Consider the following 16,430-nt stretch of genomic DNA (forward strand, 5'->3'; position numbering starts at 1 on the left):
ATCACGGGATTTGTTCGATATTCAGGCTTTTTCTTTACCAAATTAATACTAAATTTGTACTTACAGTCTCTCGCAGAATCCATTTCTTGTCCAGCATTCACCAACATCTCAACCATGCACCGCAGAAAAAAAAGACAAACAAGTGCGAAGAGACATGACGACATCGTGACGCCACAACTGCCACGCTACAACAAACTAGATTCCTCGTCATCCGAAAACACTTCTGCGAAATTCGGCCGATTTCGTGCGTGCTCGGGGTATCTTCGGATGACGCAGATGACGTTGTTCAAAGGACTATCGTCAGCAAGGAGTAAAACAGTTCGCGAGATTCGCATAGCCGACAAGGAGCGCACTGAAAAACTAAGCAAAATCTCTCTGAGAAGGCAGTCCAAATTCACCAAATCAGAACGTCTTTGCAGTATTAACGTCGTACTCTCGTACTGACTTGAACGACCTGGTAAGCTTCATTTTCACCAGTCTTTTAATGCTGTTGACCGGGAAACATTGCGACGCGATAAAACTTAAGCATGGATAAGTTTATACTGAGAAGATTTGTTATCTTATTGTTTAAGACGCTTTTCCGCGATCAAATTTAAATCTGGACCCAGAAATGTCAGTATCGGTTTGAAATAAAAGGATTAATCTTTGATTGCAAGTCAAGTATTCTATTTTATGCATGAATAATGTTGTTTTGTTGTGCTTTTTATTTATAAATCCAGGCTTCTGTCTTCAGTTTTGCCAGTCGATCCCGTGACACACATTGTGACAAACATGGCTTTTTTTTGTTATAATCTGCATTTATTGTCAGGCATGAAACCTGTAACTTCAAGCTCCTTAAGATAAATTTAGCGATTATATGTGATTCGCAGGATATGATGCTGAAGCGAACATCAAAATCAGTCTCGCAGGGCATGCCAATTTCTTGCCTGGCATGCCGGGCATGCCAAACCAAGTGGCTTCACCATCGGCATGCCCGGCATGCCAAACCAGAGGAGCAAAAACTGGGAATGAATTATCAACCCGGCGAGAGATCTGGGACCTAAGTTTAGCTGGGTCAATTTTGGGCTGCGAGTTCAGGGCGGAAAAACGTAATGAGCATGCGTGAACTTTTTCGCCCAGATCCCCTGGCCGGGTTTGAAAAAATGGCGGGATTTCAAATATTTTATTGCCTAAAAATAAAATGTTTTCACTCATAATCTGGAAAGAACAGGCAATTTGTCTTTAAAAGTTGCAAGCTGTGGTTATAACCTTGTCGTTACTTAATTTTCTCGAAGAATACCTCATAGTAAAACGGACTTTAACGACATTAATTTCCTTGCGTTGTACTGGAAATGTGCATGCGTAGCTCCGATTTTTTTTCGAGATGCATTCACAAAATGTGTTCATATAAGGAAGTTCCTGGATATATAAGGTCCGGAGCTCCACTGTGGACACAAAAACAACATTTCTTTGGACAGTGATTTGCCCAAAAAAATTAACGCTTGCCCACAATGTTTTGAAGTCACTGAACTTTGTCGCACTCAAGCTGATACTTTAAAACCCTCGCTCGATCGGACACTCGTAGTTTCGCAGATCACTAAAATATAAACAAAATCCTCAATGTAGAAGTTATTGCGTTGATATGTGGGCAGAAAAAAGGTCAATCTTTATCTAGTAAAATCTTCCCAAAAATCGGTTTCAAAGCAACTATAGTTTTTTAAACTTGCTCGTTTCGCGCAGATATATAAAAATTGCTTTGTGTTGTCAAGTTGAACAGGCATTAAACATCTGTCAAAAACCTACGCGTAAGTAGGATTTCCTTCAAACAAAGTTAAAGTTACATTATTTCAAAAACTTCTTGCTGACAATGAAGAAATGAATTTTCTGTGCGAAAACAACTTACCTAAAGATCTTAAAAGCAAAAGATCAGTTGCAACTTGGCAGCCAAGCCATGATCCACTATTCAGCTATTTTCAATAAGCTTAACTGGTCCATGCGAGGGTCTTCGTTTAAGCAAATTAAACTCAACCGATCATTAGAAAATACAGAAAATTGTACATAAGGGTTTGTTTTGCTCGCCTCAGTCAAATTAAGCTGCAGCAATTGTTTACGGGAAAAGAGTCAATTGTTTTGAAGTTTAACACTGCCGGCAGTTGTCGTTCTCTACTTCACAGCGAGTTAAAAGGACAATTTGCGTACAGAAAGTTACTCTTATAAAGAACAGAAATTTTCACAGTGCACTGGAAAGCAAAACTATGTCCTAGTAATGAAAAATGAAAAAAACTCTGGCTATTATTACTTAAGCAACAGAAAAATGATCTTGAGTAAGCTTGCTTGCCTTCTATTTCCGAGAAAGTTTAATAAGCGCACAACGGTTTGTGGCTCTGCTGCGTTAAAACAGCAATATGGTTCTTTCACTGAAGACAAAGATAAAGCTGGTTCTGCAAAGGTAATAAATCTGGGCATGTAAACTGAAAGTAACTGTAACTACTAATAACAGAATACAAGCGGGTTTTAATTCAACCCGGCGAAATCAACTCATAAATTAATCGGATGCACAATCAGAAAAATACTCGCCTCTTAAGAAATGTTCAAAACCTTTTATTCCACCTCAGATTGACGGAATGATCCGGTTTTCCTTTAACATTGGTTGTTCCGAATCCAAAGTAATTTTTAAGCGACGAAAAAAGCAAACATTTCAAATAAAAATGCTTTACAGGGAGCAAACGTTCGCACCTCGTGCATTTCACTCAGAACTCCAGCAACAAACAAACACAGTCAACAAGCGCGCCTTGAGCCTGCGATAAGGGATGCGCAAAAGCTTGCGCAGAACGTTTTTCCGCCCTGAAGGCTGCGAGTTGCTGCGAGGGCATGAACCCATTTTTTCCATGCCTATGAGATGTTATTTCTAAGTACCAGGGGGGGGCCCACGACTTAGCGAAATTTCGTGTACCTATGATCCACCGATTTATGACATCACATCCGGTGTCAGAGTTGCTGCTCTGTTTTCGCGCGAAGCACAAAGATGGACGCCCAATGCTATTTGGTTTCCTCGTTATTTTTAGCCACAGGCTAACGGAATTATGTATCTTGAATGCCGAGAATATTAAGAAGGTATATAGCCGGCCTTTCAAGCAAATGTCATGCCCAAACAAAGAAGTTTTAGTATTATTTTAACGATAAATATCATGCAGCTGCGAGGAATGTCATGGCGAGTCCTGCGATGTTTCAAAACGAGTGTCTTAAACGTTTTGCGGCTTTTGCGGCCTCTGATTTAGAGAAGTCATCAATCAAAATATAATTTCCTAAGCGGAATAGAATGGGGAAAACGCCGATGGCCACAGTTTAAAGTGTTCACCGCTGGAAGGCTGGATCACGCCCCGTAAAGTTGCAGAAACTTCCACTCAACTGCATGGTTTTGAGGAATGTCATGGTGAGTCTTTCGCTGTTTGTAATCGAGCGTCACTCAAGAGTTTGGCTTTCGCGGCTTCTGATTCATCAAAGTCATCAATCAAAATTTCCTATCCTGAGCGAAATTCCGTGGAGAAATTCGATTTCGCTGGGGTGTTTTTGGCAAATTTCGCTAAAATCGATCAATTTTGCATCGATATGACCAGCGTTGGTGAACGTTTTTTTTGGGAATTTCGCGGGATTTCGCGGAAATACCTGAATTTCGCGGGTCCGCGACCGCGCGAAATATCAGAAGCCCTGTTAAGAGAATTAGATAATTTTTTAAATGATTGATGAAAGGGGAATTCTTAAAGAACAGGTGGTTACTATTAGAAAAGGGCAGTAAAACATCCGAAAGAACTACCCTTTTTCTCACAGCACTTTCTACTGGATCTCTAACACTGTATTTTATTGTGTAAGAAACACACAAAATAGAAAAAATGTGACAGAGAATAGACCGTTTGCTTTGGGAGGTGGTGCCCCAGGAGAGGTGGAGATATTAAGAGGGCCTACACCAAGAAGAACAATATTATAACAAAAACAATAATCTTGTTGATCAATTATTATTACTAGTAGCCTTTTTTGAGTACGATAGTATACCAGAAAGATACCACATGCCTGCAATTGCTGTGATCATAATTTATTGTTTTAGAGGGAGGCATGCAAGGTTTTTGCTTAGGGGATTTCAGGGGTGGTAACAGCACACCTACACTGTATGACAGAGTGCACTGTTGCTTATGGGGGATTGTGAAACTTAATGACAGCAAACTTAATTTGCACAGATAAGCAAAATTGCATTGCCAGTTATTTTCTCTCTGTGTGGTAGGGGATAGACAGTTCAGTTACATGTAAAGGACTGGAAGTATATTTTTTGCTAATTTTCCCTTGCCGAGCCTTAAAATCCCTATTGTAAGACAGTTGTGCATAAGGGATATTTGCATTATTTGATTCTAGGATCCTTAAAATTTGTAATGAGAGGGGGTCTTCATGGCCAAAACAAACAAAAAGTATTTTATATGAAACTTGAATGAAATTTCTACCTGGTAGGGAGTTGTTGGGAGAAAATGGCCTCCCTGGAAAAAGGAAGGATGTTTTTTGTTCTGTAATATGAAAATTTCATCTTAAGACTTGGACTTTTTGTTACTGGAAACAATACATGTAAGCGATGGAACCAAAATTCGAAGGTTACTGCAATAATTCACTTCAGAAGAATGGTTTTTCTGTTTCCTAATAACAATGTTTTTACTCTGTAACTTTTTAATAAGGTTGACAGTGGTCTTCTTTTATTACAATGTTGAATGGCATGCCTGAGGGGGAGGGGTATGTACCTGTAGCTGGTGGGGCAAAGCAGCCCTGAGACATTCAAGCTGTATTTATTTCCTTTTTCCAAAAAAATATCCACATTCCTTGTTATTGACTTACGTCCTTTGATCCTGTATTTGGCTCAAAATCTTAGTGCTTAGATTCACAATGCATTTTTGATTCTTTTCCAGTATGTACTGAAAAATACAGTCAAATGTATACCATCTCTTCTTAGTTGTATCCTTGACAACAGGCTTTCAATGCAATGTTCTTAACACACAATCCCCCAACAAGTGAAGGTCTAGGAAATATTGGGTAAATGTAGATAATTATAAACATCTTTTTTGTGTCAAAAAGTGTTTACACTCCTATTTCAATCTTCAAACGGCTTGATTTGCATAAAAAGAGTGTTTTTTTATTGTTCAGTAGCTCTCGGCTCAAGTTCATATCTTGATCCCATCAATGTATCTTCAGTTTTTACCAGAGGTTTCAGTGGTTTCAAAACAAGCCAGTGACCAATGGAGTTCCATCGGCTACTTGATTGTATGTTGCCAGCAATTCCAGTGCCCCCAGCCTCCAGATTCGGCTGCCTACTTTAAAACATTTTGAAACCCCTAAAGGTTATCTACTGACGGTGAGCTAGTATAATTTTACAAAGGAATCCTACCAAAGGATCAGAAAGCCAAGCCAAGTAGTGTAGGATAAAGACTGATCATCTCAAAACCCACTCCCTATTCCATGGCACATACCTGTATAGAAGTACCATAACCTTCTCCCTGGGTGTTAAAGTAACAGTAAAGAGGGGTTTCAGGTGTAGCCTCTTGTCTTTGTTTTATTTTTCTGATTTGCTACAACCTTTGCTCCTCTGTAGGGAAAGATGGTTTGGCAAGAGAAAAGCAGAAGACAGTTTGATCAAAGGATTTATTAATTCACATTTTGCTATTCCATCTGTTAAGAGGATTTTCTAACCAGGCCCGGGTTGCTCGAAGCATGGTTAGTGCTAACCAGCATTAAATACCATGGAAACCTATACATTTTGATACCTCTTAACCAATGGTTAGCGCTAACCAGGCTTCGAGCAACCGGCCCCAGATCATTAAAATAGTCTGGAATTTATTAAAGCTGAAAATAAAAATACATGCTGTCCTTGTGGTTCCTTTAAAAGACAGCCTTAAATAAATTGCAGGTCTGAAAAATGGAGTAAGCTCATCTGGCTATGTTAATTTTTGATAATCTTTTTTTCCATCAAATTTAATTACAAGTAAAAACCTGCAACCAAGAACCTGTATTTTCCCAAGTTAGCCTAAACAAGTCAGGTTCTTAAAGAAAAACTAATTAGCACAGATTTAGGCTATTTAGGTTCAGTCTCAAATAGGTCCTTATTTTCTGAAAAAAAAAAAAAATACTTTGTAGCTTTGAGCTAAAAGTATTTAGTGGCATTCAGCTCTTTCCTTAGTATATGTAAAACCTGTACGCCATCACATTGCAGTCAGAGTAATAATAAATATAATTAGACACCTATGTCTCAAAAGAGGACCCTGAATGTTGACTTATCTTACTTTCCCAAGTGTACACTGTGCAGAAGCTTTTTCTAAGAGATTTTATAAATAATGGTAATAGGAATGAGGGGAGTCCAATTCAGTCTGTAATCATACAAGTGTTACAAACTTGGACAACCGCGAAGCAGGAGTCAGATTTGTTTAATTGTGAGTATGATTACAGATTGAATTGGACGACACATAGTCCTGTTACCAATTAATAATTATAACCGTTACAATTTCCAAGAAAATAGATGCATTCCTTTTTGGTGAAAGAGTGTTTGTTCATACCAAATGTCCAAAGTAAGGGAAAATATCACTGGTGGAGACACTGCCTAAATGTTGCATATTCATCCATTTGGATTAATCCCCAGTTTGTTTGGGTAAGTGATTGTTGCTATGGTTATCATGATAACTTCTGTGATTGGTGGATTTAGCTGAGTGCATTTAATATGATTGGCTAACATAACTGTCTGATTACAGGCAACTATACACAATGATTAAAGAAAAATAAAGCAGTTAATGCAGCAATCAAATTTGACGAAATTGTAATGGTTATGATTAATAACCCGTTTCAAATTTGAGTGCTCTTTTATAAGACAGCCTAACTGGAAAATTTTAGCCTGACAGGTTCTTAAAAACCAGTTTCTCAGTTGTGGATTTTTCCTGTATCCTTGTTGAGCTTAATACTGCACATAACTATGCTGGGTGTCAGCCAATCCCTTTTTTGTTTCTCCATGTCAATGAGGTCAGATAGGGATTTACATTCGGTCTTCTAGACCATGGTGCCTTTAATAGAAAGCTTTCTTCTCCTAATCATCATATTAACCATCCTTTACTCTGACTGATTAATTGAGGAATGAAGAACACTAAGGGATGAAGTTGTCATAACACAACCACCAACTCCTTTCCACAGGAGGAACAGAATGCTTAGGGATGGAAAATAAACATGAGAAACTGACTGAAGTATAGAGAGTATTCACATGACGTCACGGTGGCCATATTGGTGTCCCAAAACAATGAAACAGAGACCATGTTGGTGTCCCAAACTAATAAGCCAAGTGAGTGAATACTCTCTATTAAATTCAAGGTTAGTTTGGTTTCCTATAGTTGCATCTAGGGTGTTTGCCTTCGTATCTCCAAGGGAAATATGTGCAGCACAGCCTCCCCCCTCCCCCCAGAAACCTTGATTTCTTCAAAGCTGCTTAGTGCAAGATCATTAGTTTCAGTCTTTCCTGTGAAGTTTTTTAATTCTTACAAAAAAAACTACAGTTAACACAGTCGTCTAGTTAAAATTTGCTGATCCCTGACAAGAAAGTGAATGTCAGGGAAACAGACACTTAGCCTTGAGGTCCTTGAAAGAGAGTTGGCATGTAGAGTCAAGAAATGTTTTACCAAGAACCTGCTTCGAAGCACACTACTTTACACTGGCCTAGACACTGTCAGAGGATTCCATCTAAACAGAATTGACATCCTGAACCAGCTCAACATGATTTCAGTGTCTTCTGTTGCTACAGATTTTCCATAAACCAGAAAAGTGTATTCCTCGAAATGTCAGCATTCTTCCTTCCTTTTAACTTATTTGACAGTGAGTTGTACTTAACATTAATGTTTTATGGCTCTGTAACAACATTTCTGTCCTCATGGACTTTCACCTCTCTTTACGAGTTGTGTGGTAGATATACTTTTTAATACTTCTTGATATTCTCTGGTTTGTGCTCTTCTGTCATCTACTTTTGTCTTCCCAGCTAAGCAACATAAAATACATAACTTAAACATTAATGCCCAGAGGACTAGCCTGTGCCACAGACAGAACTAAACTTCTGGTTAAGTCCCCCTGTGAGACAGCACTGAAATCCTGCTTCTGGGCACCCCGTGGCCCACCTGTGAACTAGCACTTGCATATGTGCTATGATTGGCCTCTTAAAAATACCATTATCAGTGTGCCAATCAGGTTGAAGGGAATATCGAAACACATTATGACTGGCAGCCCAAAATATTGGCACGGCTTTGCAGATGTTACTAACCGGCAATAGATTATGTCTGCGACACAGGCTACACTGACAACCAGACTTACAGTGTAGGATTTAAATATACAGCTATTTCGAGAAAGGTTGTCGGAAAAAGTGCACGCGACAATCCCGAAAGGCATTGTGGGTGGTTTTAAGTTCACTGTTCTTTAAAGAAATTTGAAAGAATTGGTACGAAAGGCCGTGGAAATGTGTTTGCGAGTGCTAAAGGAAAGCAACAAAAGTAGGTTCGACAGTTACAGTCGTCAGAAACAGTGTATTGATCATATCCCACATTACCTTTCGGCATTGTGGCGTGCACATTTTTCCGACAAGCTTTCTCGAAATAGCTGTATATTGTTTATAAATTCAAAAGTAAGCATATATTGAAGTCTTTAAAAATACACAAAATTCATTTTTTATACCTTAGATAATCGTGAGATGAAATAAGGTGCAGTACAGCATTATGAATGACCCTAACCGACACTTAATTCATAGCATGCAATTTACATCAAGAAATACAAGTAATTACCAAGCCAAAATATGTGTTTTGCTGCAGGAAACTTCTAACGTGTTCTAAAGTAACTAGACCTCTTATTGAGTCTCATATTACAGCTCTAGTGATCCCTTCAGACCTTCAAACCTCTAAAACAGTTAAAACAGCTGTTTTGTTTTTCACTTTAATTTCATTCTGTTTTGATTTACTAATTAATTACATAACTATAATCACTGTAAATCGTAGTATTTTTTTTTCAACTGTAAAGGTCAAGAACCAATGAGGGCCTCCCAGGGGTTTTAGGGAACAAGGGAACATCGCCATTTACTTTTAGGGAACAAGGGATATTTCAAAATAACTTTTAGGGAACAAGGGAACTGTTGAGGGATATTCGGGAACAAGGGAACATTGACTTTCGACCATTTTCTAACTTTTGGAGAGATTTCCATTAACTGTTTATGAAGACATTTCCGACGTTTCTGTAATTTCACGCATTTCCGACGACTAAGCCTGGCGACTAATCTTCACAAGTGAACTGGTGACGACTGGGGACGAGTTTAGAACGCGTGGGAACCTTGTGAGAGACTCCGTCGGGTGGACCGCCATTTTTATGGTAATTTTCTCTTTGGTGTTCCATGTCTAGAAACGCTAACCATTTTTTTTTTTCTGAGATGAGAACGGGTGCCAGTGACATGCCGTTGCAGCTTGAATTTGACGACAGGTTCAGTAGAGCGATCAAAGAACGCTTAAAAAGACAGTGCTCTACACCATATTCATACTTTACTAGCTCTAGTTCATACTACCCACATACCTTCGTATCTGCAAGCTACTCTGACCTTCCGAAATTACGTCCCCCAAAGACAAACAAGCTAACTAGTCAACAAGTTCGCGAGATGAGGAATTGGAGAGCTGTCCACGGTCAGAGTGTTCCCCAAAAAACGGTGCGCAATATGACGACCAAAGAAAACTCAGGAACTCTCCCGATTAATCTATATGCGGTGGGCCCACCAGATGTCCAGCCACTTGATTTAACCAAATTAGGAGACCACCATTCAGTGCAACAAATGCCACAGAAAGAAGTGACAGAGTTTCTGTACACGTCTAATCAGATAGTCTGTGTTAAGCATGACAAAGAGTGCCCTGAAAACACCTTGGTTCTCGCCTGCCCTACAGGAGAATGTTAAAGTTGGCATAAAAAAAGTGATGGCCAAAATTTTTGTTCAAGATCCTTTTAACCCAATATGCTTTTCGGAAAATTCAGAGAAATACATTGAAGTAGATAGCATTATTTGTATCTTGACGACCTACAAACATAATCAAGATGTTTTGGAACTTAAGGAGGAAGAGCTGATCCTACTTCAGGATGAAATTCAACAGACAAGTGATGTCCTCACTCTTACAGAGGCGACAGAAATTTCTGCTGATGAACCAGAGGTGATGCGGCATTCATCAAGGAGACGAAAGAGGCGTTTTGCTGAGGATTATCTCTACTATGACTAACGAGGTAAAACTTACGAAAATACTGACCATCGAAAACTGAAATATGATTGAAATTCTGGGGAACATTAATTAATATTTGTGGGGATCAAGGGAACATGCAACAGAATTTCTGGGAACAGGGGAACTTGATGAAAGTGAATTTCAGGGAACATCTTAATTTATTTTTGGGGAACAAGGGAAAAACTCCAATTTTTTCTAGGGAACAAGGGAACATGTACCCCCCCCTGGGAGGCCCTCACCAATCAACACATGTTCGGGAGCGATAAATTTTTAAATAAGTGTTGTAGTGATCAGTTAAGATAAGGAGTAATTTCGAACTAGGCATTTTGACAATATGACTTGTAGTGTATAAGGGTTTCTTTTCAGGTGCGTTACACTTGCAAGCTTAGAAAAAAAGGAAGGGCACAAACTTTCTTGATTTCTCTCAGATAATGACAAATTGGACTACTTTTGGGCTTAAGGCTCGTTCTAAACATAAATCTTCAAAGGCAAATTAAATGCTAAAAATCCAACACTAACCTTCCAGAAGCACGCAACATGTGACTATTTCGAAATTAGTTGAGTAGAGCTTTCAGCAACTTTACGTCGAGTGGCAAAGCCTTCCAGCTGTTAACACCTTAAACTGTGACCACAGGCTTTTTCTCCACGGTATTTCGCTCAGGATAGGGTATTTTGATTGATGACTTCGGTGAATCAGAAGATGCAAAAGCCAAAGTCTTGAGTGACGGTCTATTAGACAGAGAAAGACTCACCATTACATTGCTCAAACCGTACAGTCGAGAAGAGCTTTCAGCAACTTTACGTCGAGTGCCAAGCCTTCCAGCTATTAACACTTTAAACTGTGACCATAAGCTTTTTCTCCACGGTATTTCGCTCAGGATAGGCAATTTTGATTGGTGACTTCGATGAATCAGAAGCCGCGAAAGCCAAACTCTTGAGTGACGCTCGATTACAAACAGCGAAAGACTCCCTATGACATTCCTCAAAACCATGCAGTTGAGTGCAAGTTTCTGCAACTTTACGGGGCGTGATCCAGCCTTCCAGCGGTGAACACTTTAAACTGTGGCCATCGGCGTTTTCCCCATTCTATTCCGCTCAGGAAATTATATTTTGATTGATGACTTCTCTAAATCATAGGCCGCAACAGCCGAAAAACGTTAACGACACTCGTTTTGAAACATCGCAAGACTCGCCACGACATTCCACGCAGCTGCATGATATTTATCATTAAAATAATACTAAATCTTCTTTGTTTGGTCATGACATTTGCTTGAAAGGCCGGCTAGATACCTTCTCAACATTCTCGGCATTCAAGATACATAATTCCGTTAGCCTGTTGGTTAAAATAACGAAGAAACCAAATAGCATCGGGCGTCCATCTTGGTGCTTCGCGCGAAAACAGAGCAGCAACTTTGCAACCGGATGTGATGTCATAAATCGGTGGATCATAGGTACACGAAACAAGTACTAGGCGCTATTGGAGTCGTGGCCCCCCCCCCCCCCCCCCCCCTGCTAAGTACCAATGTTCCCTTGAATTTTGTCATGCCTAAATATATAAAATTTTCCCTCTCTCATTAATCCTCAGACTGGATGCGATTTTTACGCTCGCTAGGCATATTCAACTGAAAATCATGCCCATACCCTTATTCAAAACAAAATGCTATCAAATTTTAGTTTCCAAGCCGTTACTACCAACCAAACAATCAAACAAACTGCCTAAAAATCGAGTACTCAGACGATTTCAAGACAAAAATAGGTTGCTGCGCTGTGCGAGCAGTAATGATGAATGTGAAGGCATCACGTGACCGTACGTTAATGAGAGCTAATAATCACGTTAAACTTTAGCTCAGTGTTTACACTTCTAGATTTTTATTCAGTTTTTTCTTACAACTGTTTTGTACATACTTAGGTCTCGCATATAATTATTGTTATTGCCCTCAAACTCTGTTCGAAAATTTCCTATTTTGTTAGCACAGTGCATGCTTAAAGGTCGCCCACTCTAGTCGATATTCTGCCGGCACTAAATATCGAAGCCTAATGGGACGAAGGTAAGGCGGGATTCTGACTCACGGCTAAAGCGAATGAAGTACATTGATCCTAACGTCAGCATTTCTGAATAATCCTCTCGGCCCTTATCCTAAAGTTAATATCCCGCCTCAAACATTTAGTGCCACGGTAAGTTTATTATCAAAACATTTTATTTTGACACGTTATTTTGACACATCAAAACTTTTTTTTGACACGTTTTCACTGATACGCCTGTAACAGCATTAAGAATAAATAAAAAATTACTGCAACATTTAAATGCCTTACCACTAGTTTTCAGGTTTTCCAGAGCGGTAAACACACCATGTCCAAAAACTTGGGCATCCTGTTCGCTCACAAAATTCAAACCGTATGTTTGATTTTGGTAACTCCACTGGTGAATAGTTGCTGTTGGTTGGTCGTAGACTAATCCTTTTACCAGTGCAAAGTTTATAACAACCTACAACATAAAATGCAGTCTAATCACATAGACCTGCAGCTGTGAGTCTGGGTAAGAAAAGTCCGCCTCCAGTACGTTAAACAAAACGCATGAACCCTCTCAGTTGAGAGATTCCCAAAATTCAAGTCCAGCCATTATAACATCAGCATTTCAAATAATCATGTGACTTGTTTTTCTCAAAACCCTGGGGCAGTATCTACCCTGCGCGAAAAGCCGCTCTAGCAACTGATCGAAAGGCCTCGGCTCGCACGGTACTGGGTATCCAGAGGACACCAAGATTCCCACCTGGTTAACACCTTAAGGTCATATGGACTCTGAAAACCTACAGTGGTTTTGCAATGCTGTCTTAGCACAACTAGCCCAAAACGCTTCGAAACGACCACAAAGTACAGCAAAAAGGGGCTTTATTTTATTTCTTTGCTGCACGATAAGCTAAGATATTGCGATATTTTTTCAATTTTTTTATTTTTCCCATATAAAACATAATAAAACCCTACGTTATGCAATATTAGCAGATGTGCTAATTATTAACATGCGCTCACATAGTAAGTTTGGGACACCTGTGGTTCATTTGACTGTCGGGCTGAGGTGGATATTGTTGATATCGTCTCTAAGTGTCCATCATAGACTGAAAGTTGCCTACCTTATAGAATTTTTTTTTATTATAGGGAACTGTCTATCCGATTAAGGTGTTGTTTTAGGGAAAGTTGACTTAATATCAAAATTAAGAAGTGAAAGGCGTTCGTCTGTTTGAATGCGATCTTGAAAAAGGCTGTAGTTATAGATATAGTGACTGACGTATTTCGACAACCAATTAATTACTGCATCATCTCAAGGTACACATTCCTTATGGAAAAAGCCATCGTGTGTACATGGTATAACTTCAGCACAGTTCTATACTAGCTGATCAAAAGTAAATCTAAAAAACCTCTTACTAACATTAATCTGTTGCAAACATACCGACTCATCTTCGAATTTTGTGCCAACTATTCTGTATGTGTTGTTTACAAGATGATGATAAACTTGGACCCAGGCGTCACCGGAGTCTTCCCACTCCTCTCTTTCATAGCTGTAGCGCCTTACAGATGCTCTTGCCTCAGAGATTGGTTTCTCACTACAGACAGGAAATAGATTTGCCAGTCAGATTAAAACAATGTTATATTATAAACAACTGACCACTGGCAATTTTCCATAACCTAGCCCTGTACATGTCACCTGAAAAGCTAAAACCACAAAGCCAGCGATGAGACCAAAGGCTGGGTTTTAAGGATACTTTTAGTTATCAAAAGTGTTGTTGAAGTGATCTATTGTTTATATCATATTTTGAAGGCTCATCAGGCCGTAAACATGTTGAAATCACACCGGTTACTAATTTTGTAGAGGACGCGCCAGGAGTCTCTACCGTATAGTTTTTCTCCCGAAGAAATGCACTTGTCGTGTTGCCAGAACCAATGAATTTTCGCCTTTAAAATTTTCAAGCAAACGTCAAATGTATGCCGCAATTTTCGTCCGGCTGTGTAACTGAAAAGTCACGAAAATCAACAAAAAGAAGGTATATTCTAAGTGCTGTACGTTTTTAATGCAATCCATAGTCTTTTGCCTCGCGGTACAGAATATTTCTGATCATTCTTGGCGGAGGCCCCGGTTGTTCAAACGTTGGATACCCTGGATAGCGCTATCCACAGGATAAATCACTAGCAGATAGGTTTTATAGCCTCCCACGCAGATGTTCTTAGGGGTTCGTCACGCGTTCCTGCGTGACGAACCCCTAAGAACGTCTGCTTGGGAGGCTAAGGTTTTAGGGAAACCTACTGCATTTTCCATACCCAGCGTTTTAACAACTGGGGCCAGATGGCTATCATTTGTTTTGGAACAATGAGTGCATGCATGAAGCTTGAGTGCAGTACCACTGGTGTATATTCCAACGTAAACTGTTCATGCGTACACAAGCTGGTGTTGTCACCTCTAATTAGCATTTAAGAAATAGGTTATACATATTTACTTTATTGATTGTGGCTTATGACTGATTTGCGTTAACACAGTCCCGAGGGTTACGCTTTGCACATGAAATTCATCACTTTTAGCATTTGCAACTTTCTCGCTATTTCTGAGGCTCTCATCGATTCTCAGTCGAAGCTTTTATAGATTAATGGTGTCAAATTTTCTTGAATTCGGCAAATCAGTGCGATAGATAACTTTTTGGGTGATCATAATTAAATTGCTGTTTTGTATCTATTGATCTCGTGATTTGTGACTTGGTTCAATGCAGATGTGAAACGTTAATATTTCATTTCTAAATCGCAACTGAATCATCTTGGGACTACACATACATCAACTGGGAGATTGTCCTTGAAGAAAGTAACAACCTTCACCCCAGTCCTATTCTCCTGCCCTTCTTCTTGTGTAATCCCGATGCCCTCACACCGTTTACCTCCTTAACTATACTCCAACGCTGTTCATCGGTATAGCGTGCCTCACGAAGCGTAGCCATTACAACCGAATCCCTCAACACTGCCTACCATATCTTGATTTTTGTGATTTGCATTGTGTCTTCCACCGACTTGGTCATTTCCATCTTTCATTCCACCGTGTCTAAGCAATACCCGAAATTTAATTTTATCACATCTTTAGATTGAACCGTTCGTATCACTTCACTGACGACCCTTTGCAGATTCTTGCTGCTTAGAAAATTGGAACCTTCGTATTCATGCACTCTCATAGAGTGGGTTGGCGCAGATGATGCCAAAAAGGCCTTCCGAGAGATCGCAAAGGCAGTAGGAAAGGTCAGCTGAGTACCTTTGTCAACTGATGTTTTCATCCTTGAAGGGACTCGCGTACAAGGATGAGATCGGCATATTCTCACACAATTCTGACACTAAAACAACCACACCTGATGCAAATCACATGTTTCCTCGTAAGTTAAGAAAAATAGCCGCCTTAACTGCTCCACTTCAGTGAGATCTCATGCACTAAATGGCAGGGTTTAAATACCAGGGTACCCGTTTATGTTTTCCCGGAAACGATCATTGATCTAAGTGGTAGTCATGATCATACTGAAGTTTTAAATACCCTTACATTTCCAAAAAATGGAGCGAAATTGCTCTAGTTTTTGGACTCTGCCGCTGAAAGTACGTACGATTTGCTGAATGAAAAAATAGAGAAGGAGTCACAAATCAATGAAACAGAGCAAACACAAGTTGGAGGATATCGAGAATTCAGTCTATGGTAATTCAGTGGTAATTATTGTGCGGAATGCTCGGGTCAGACAACAGGCTGATCAGGTCTTAATAATATGCAATGGAATACGGTAATCTTACCTCATATCGACGTTTAACAATTAGAATACAACAATCTTCCCTTAGCCTGAGTATGAGGCGTTTCTGAGGAAAAAGGGGAAAGATGGAAGCAAAAAAGGGAGAGAGCTGAGGGAGAGAAAACGCCTGACACAGATGCTTTTGCTAGAACCTTCTACCCCCACACGGCATGATTCAATAACATCCAATCAAAATCACTTCCTGTAATTGGGTTGTCAGCTTCACGGGTCAAAAAGCTGCTTGTGTTGCTACGATTTTCGCTTTCCCTGTCGCTTTTGTTCTGGAACCTCCAGTGAGGAGTTTTCGAATACTTGTAATGGAAAACCTGCCGTTTTTGAGGAATTATAACATGTTTTA

This window comes from Porites lutea, chromosome 11 (assembly GCF_958299795.1).
Source record: "Porites lutea chromosome 11, jaPorLute2.1, whole genome shotgun sequence".
NCBI lineage: Eukaryota > Metazoa > Cnidaria > Anthozoa > Scleractinia > Poritidae > Porites > Porites lutea.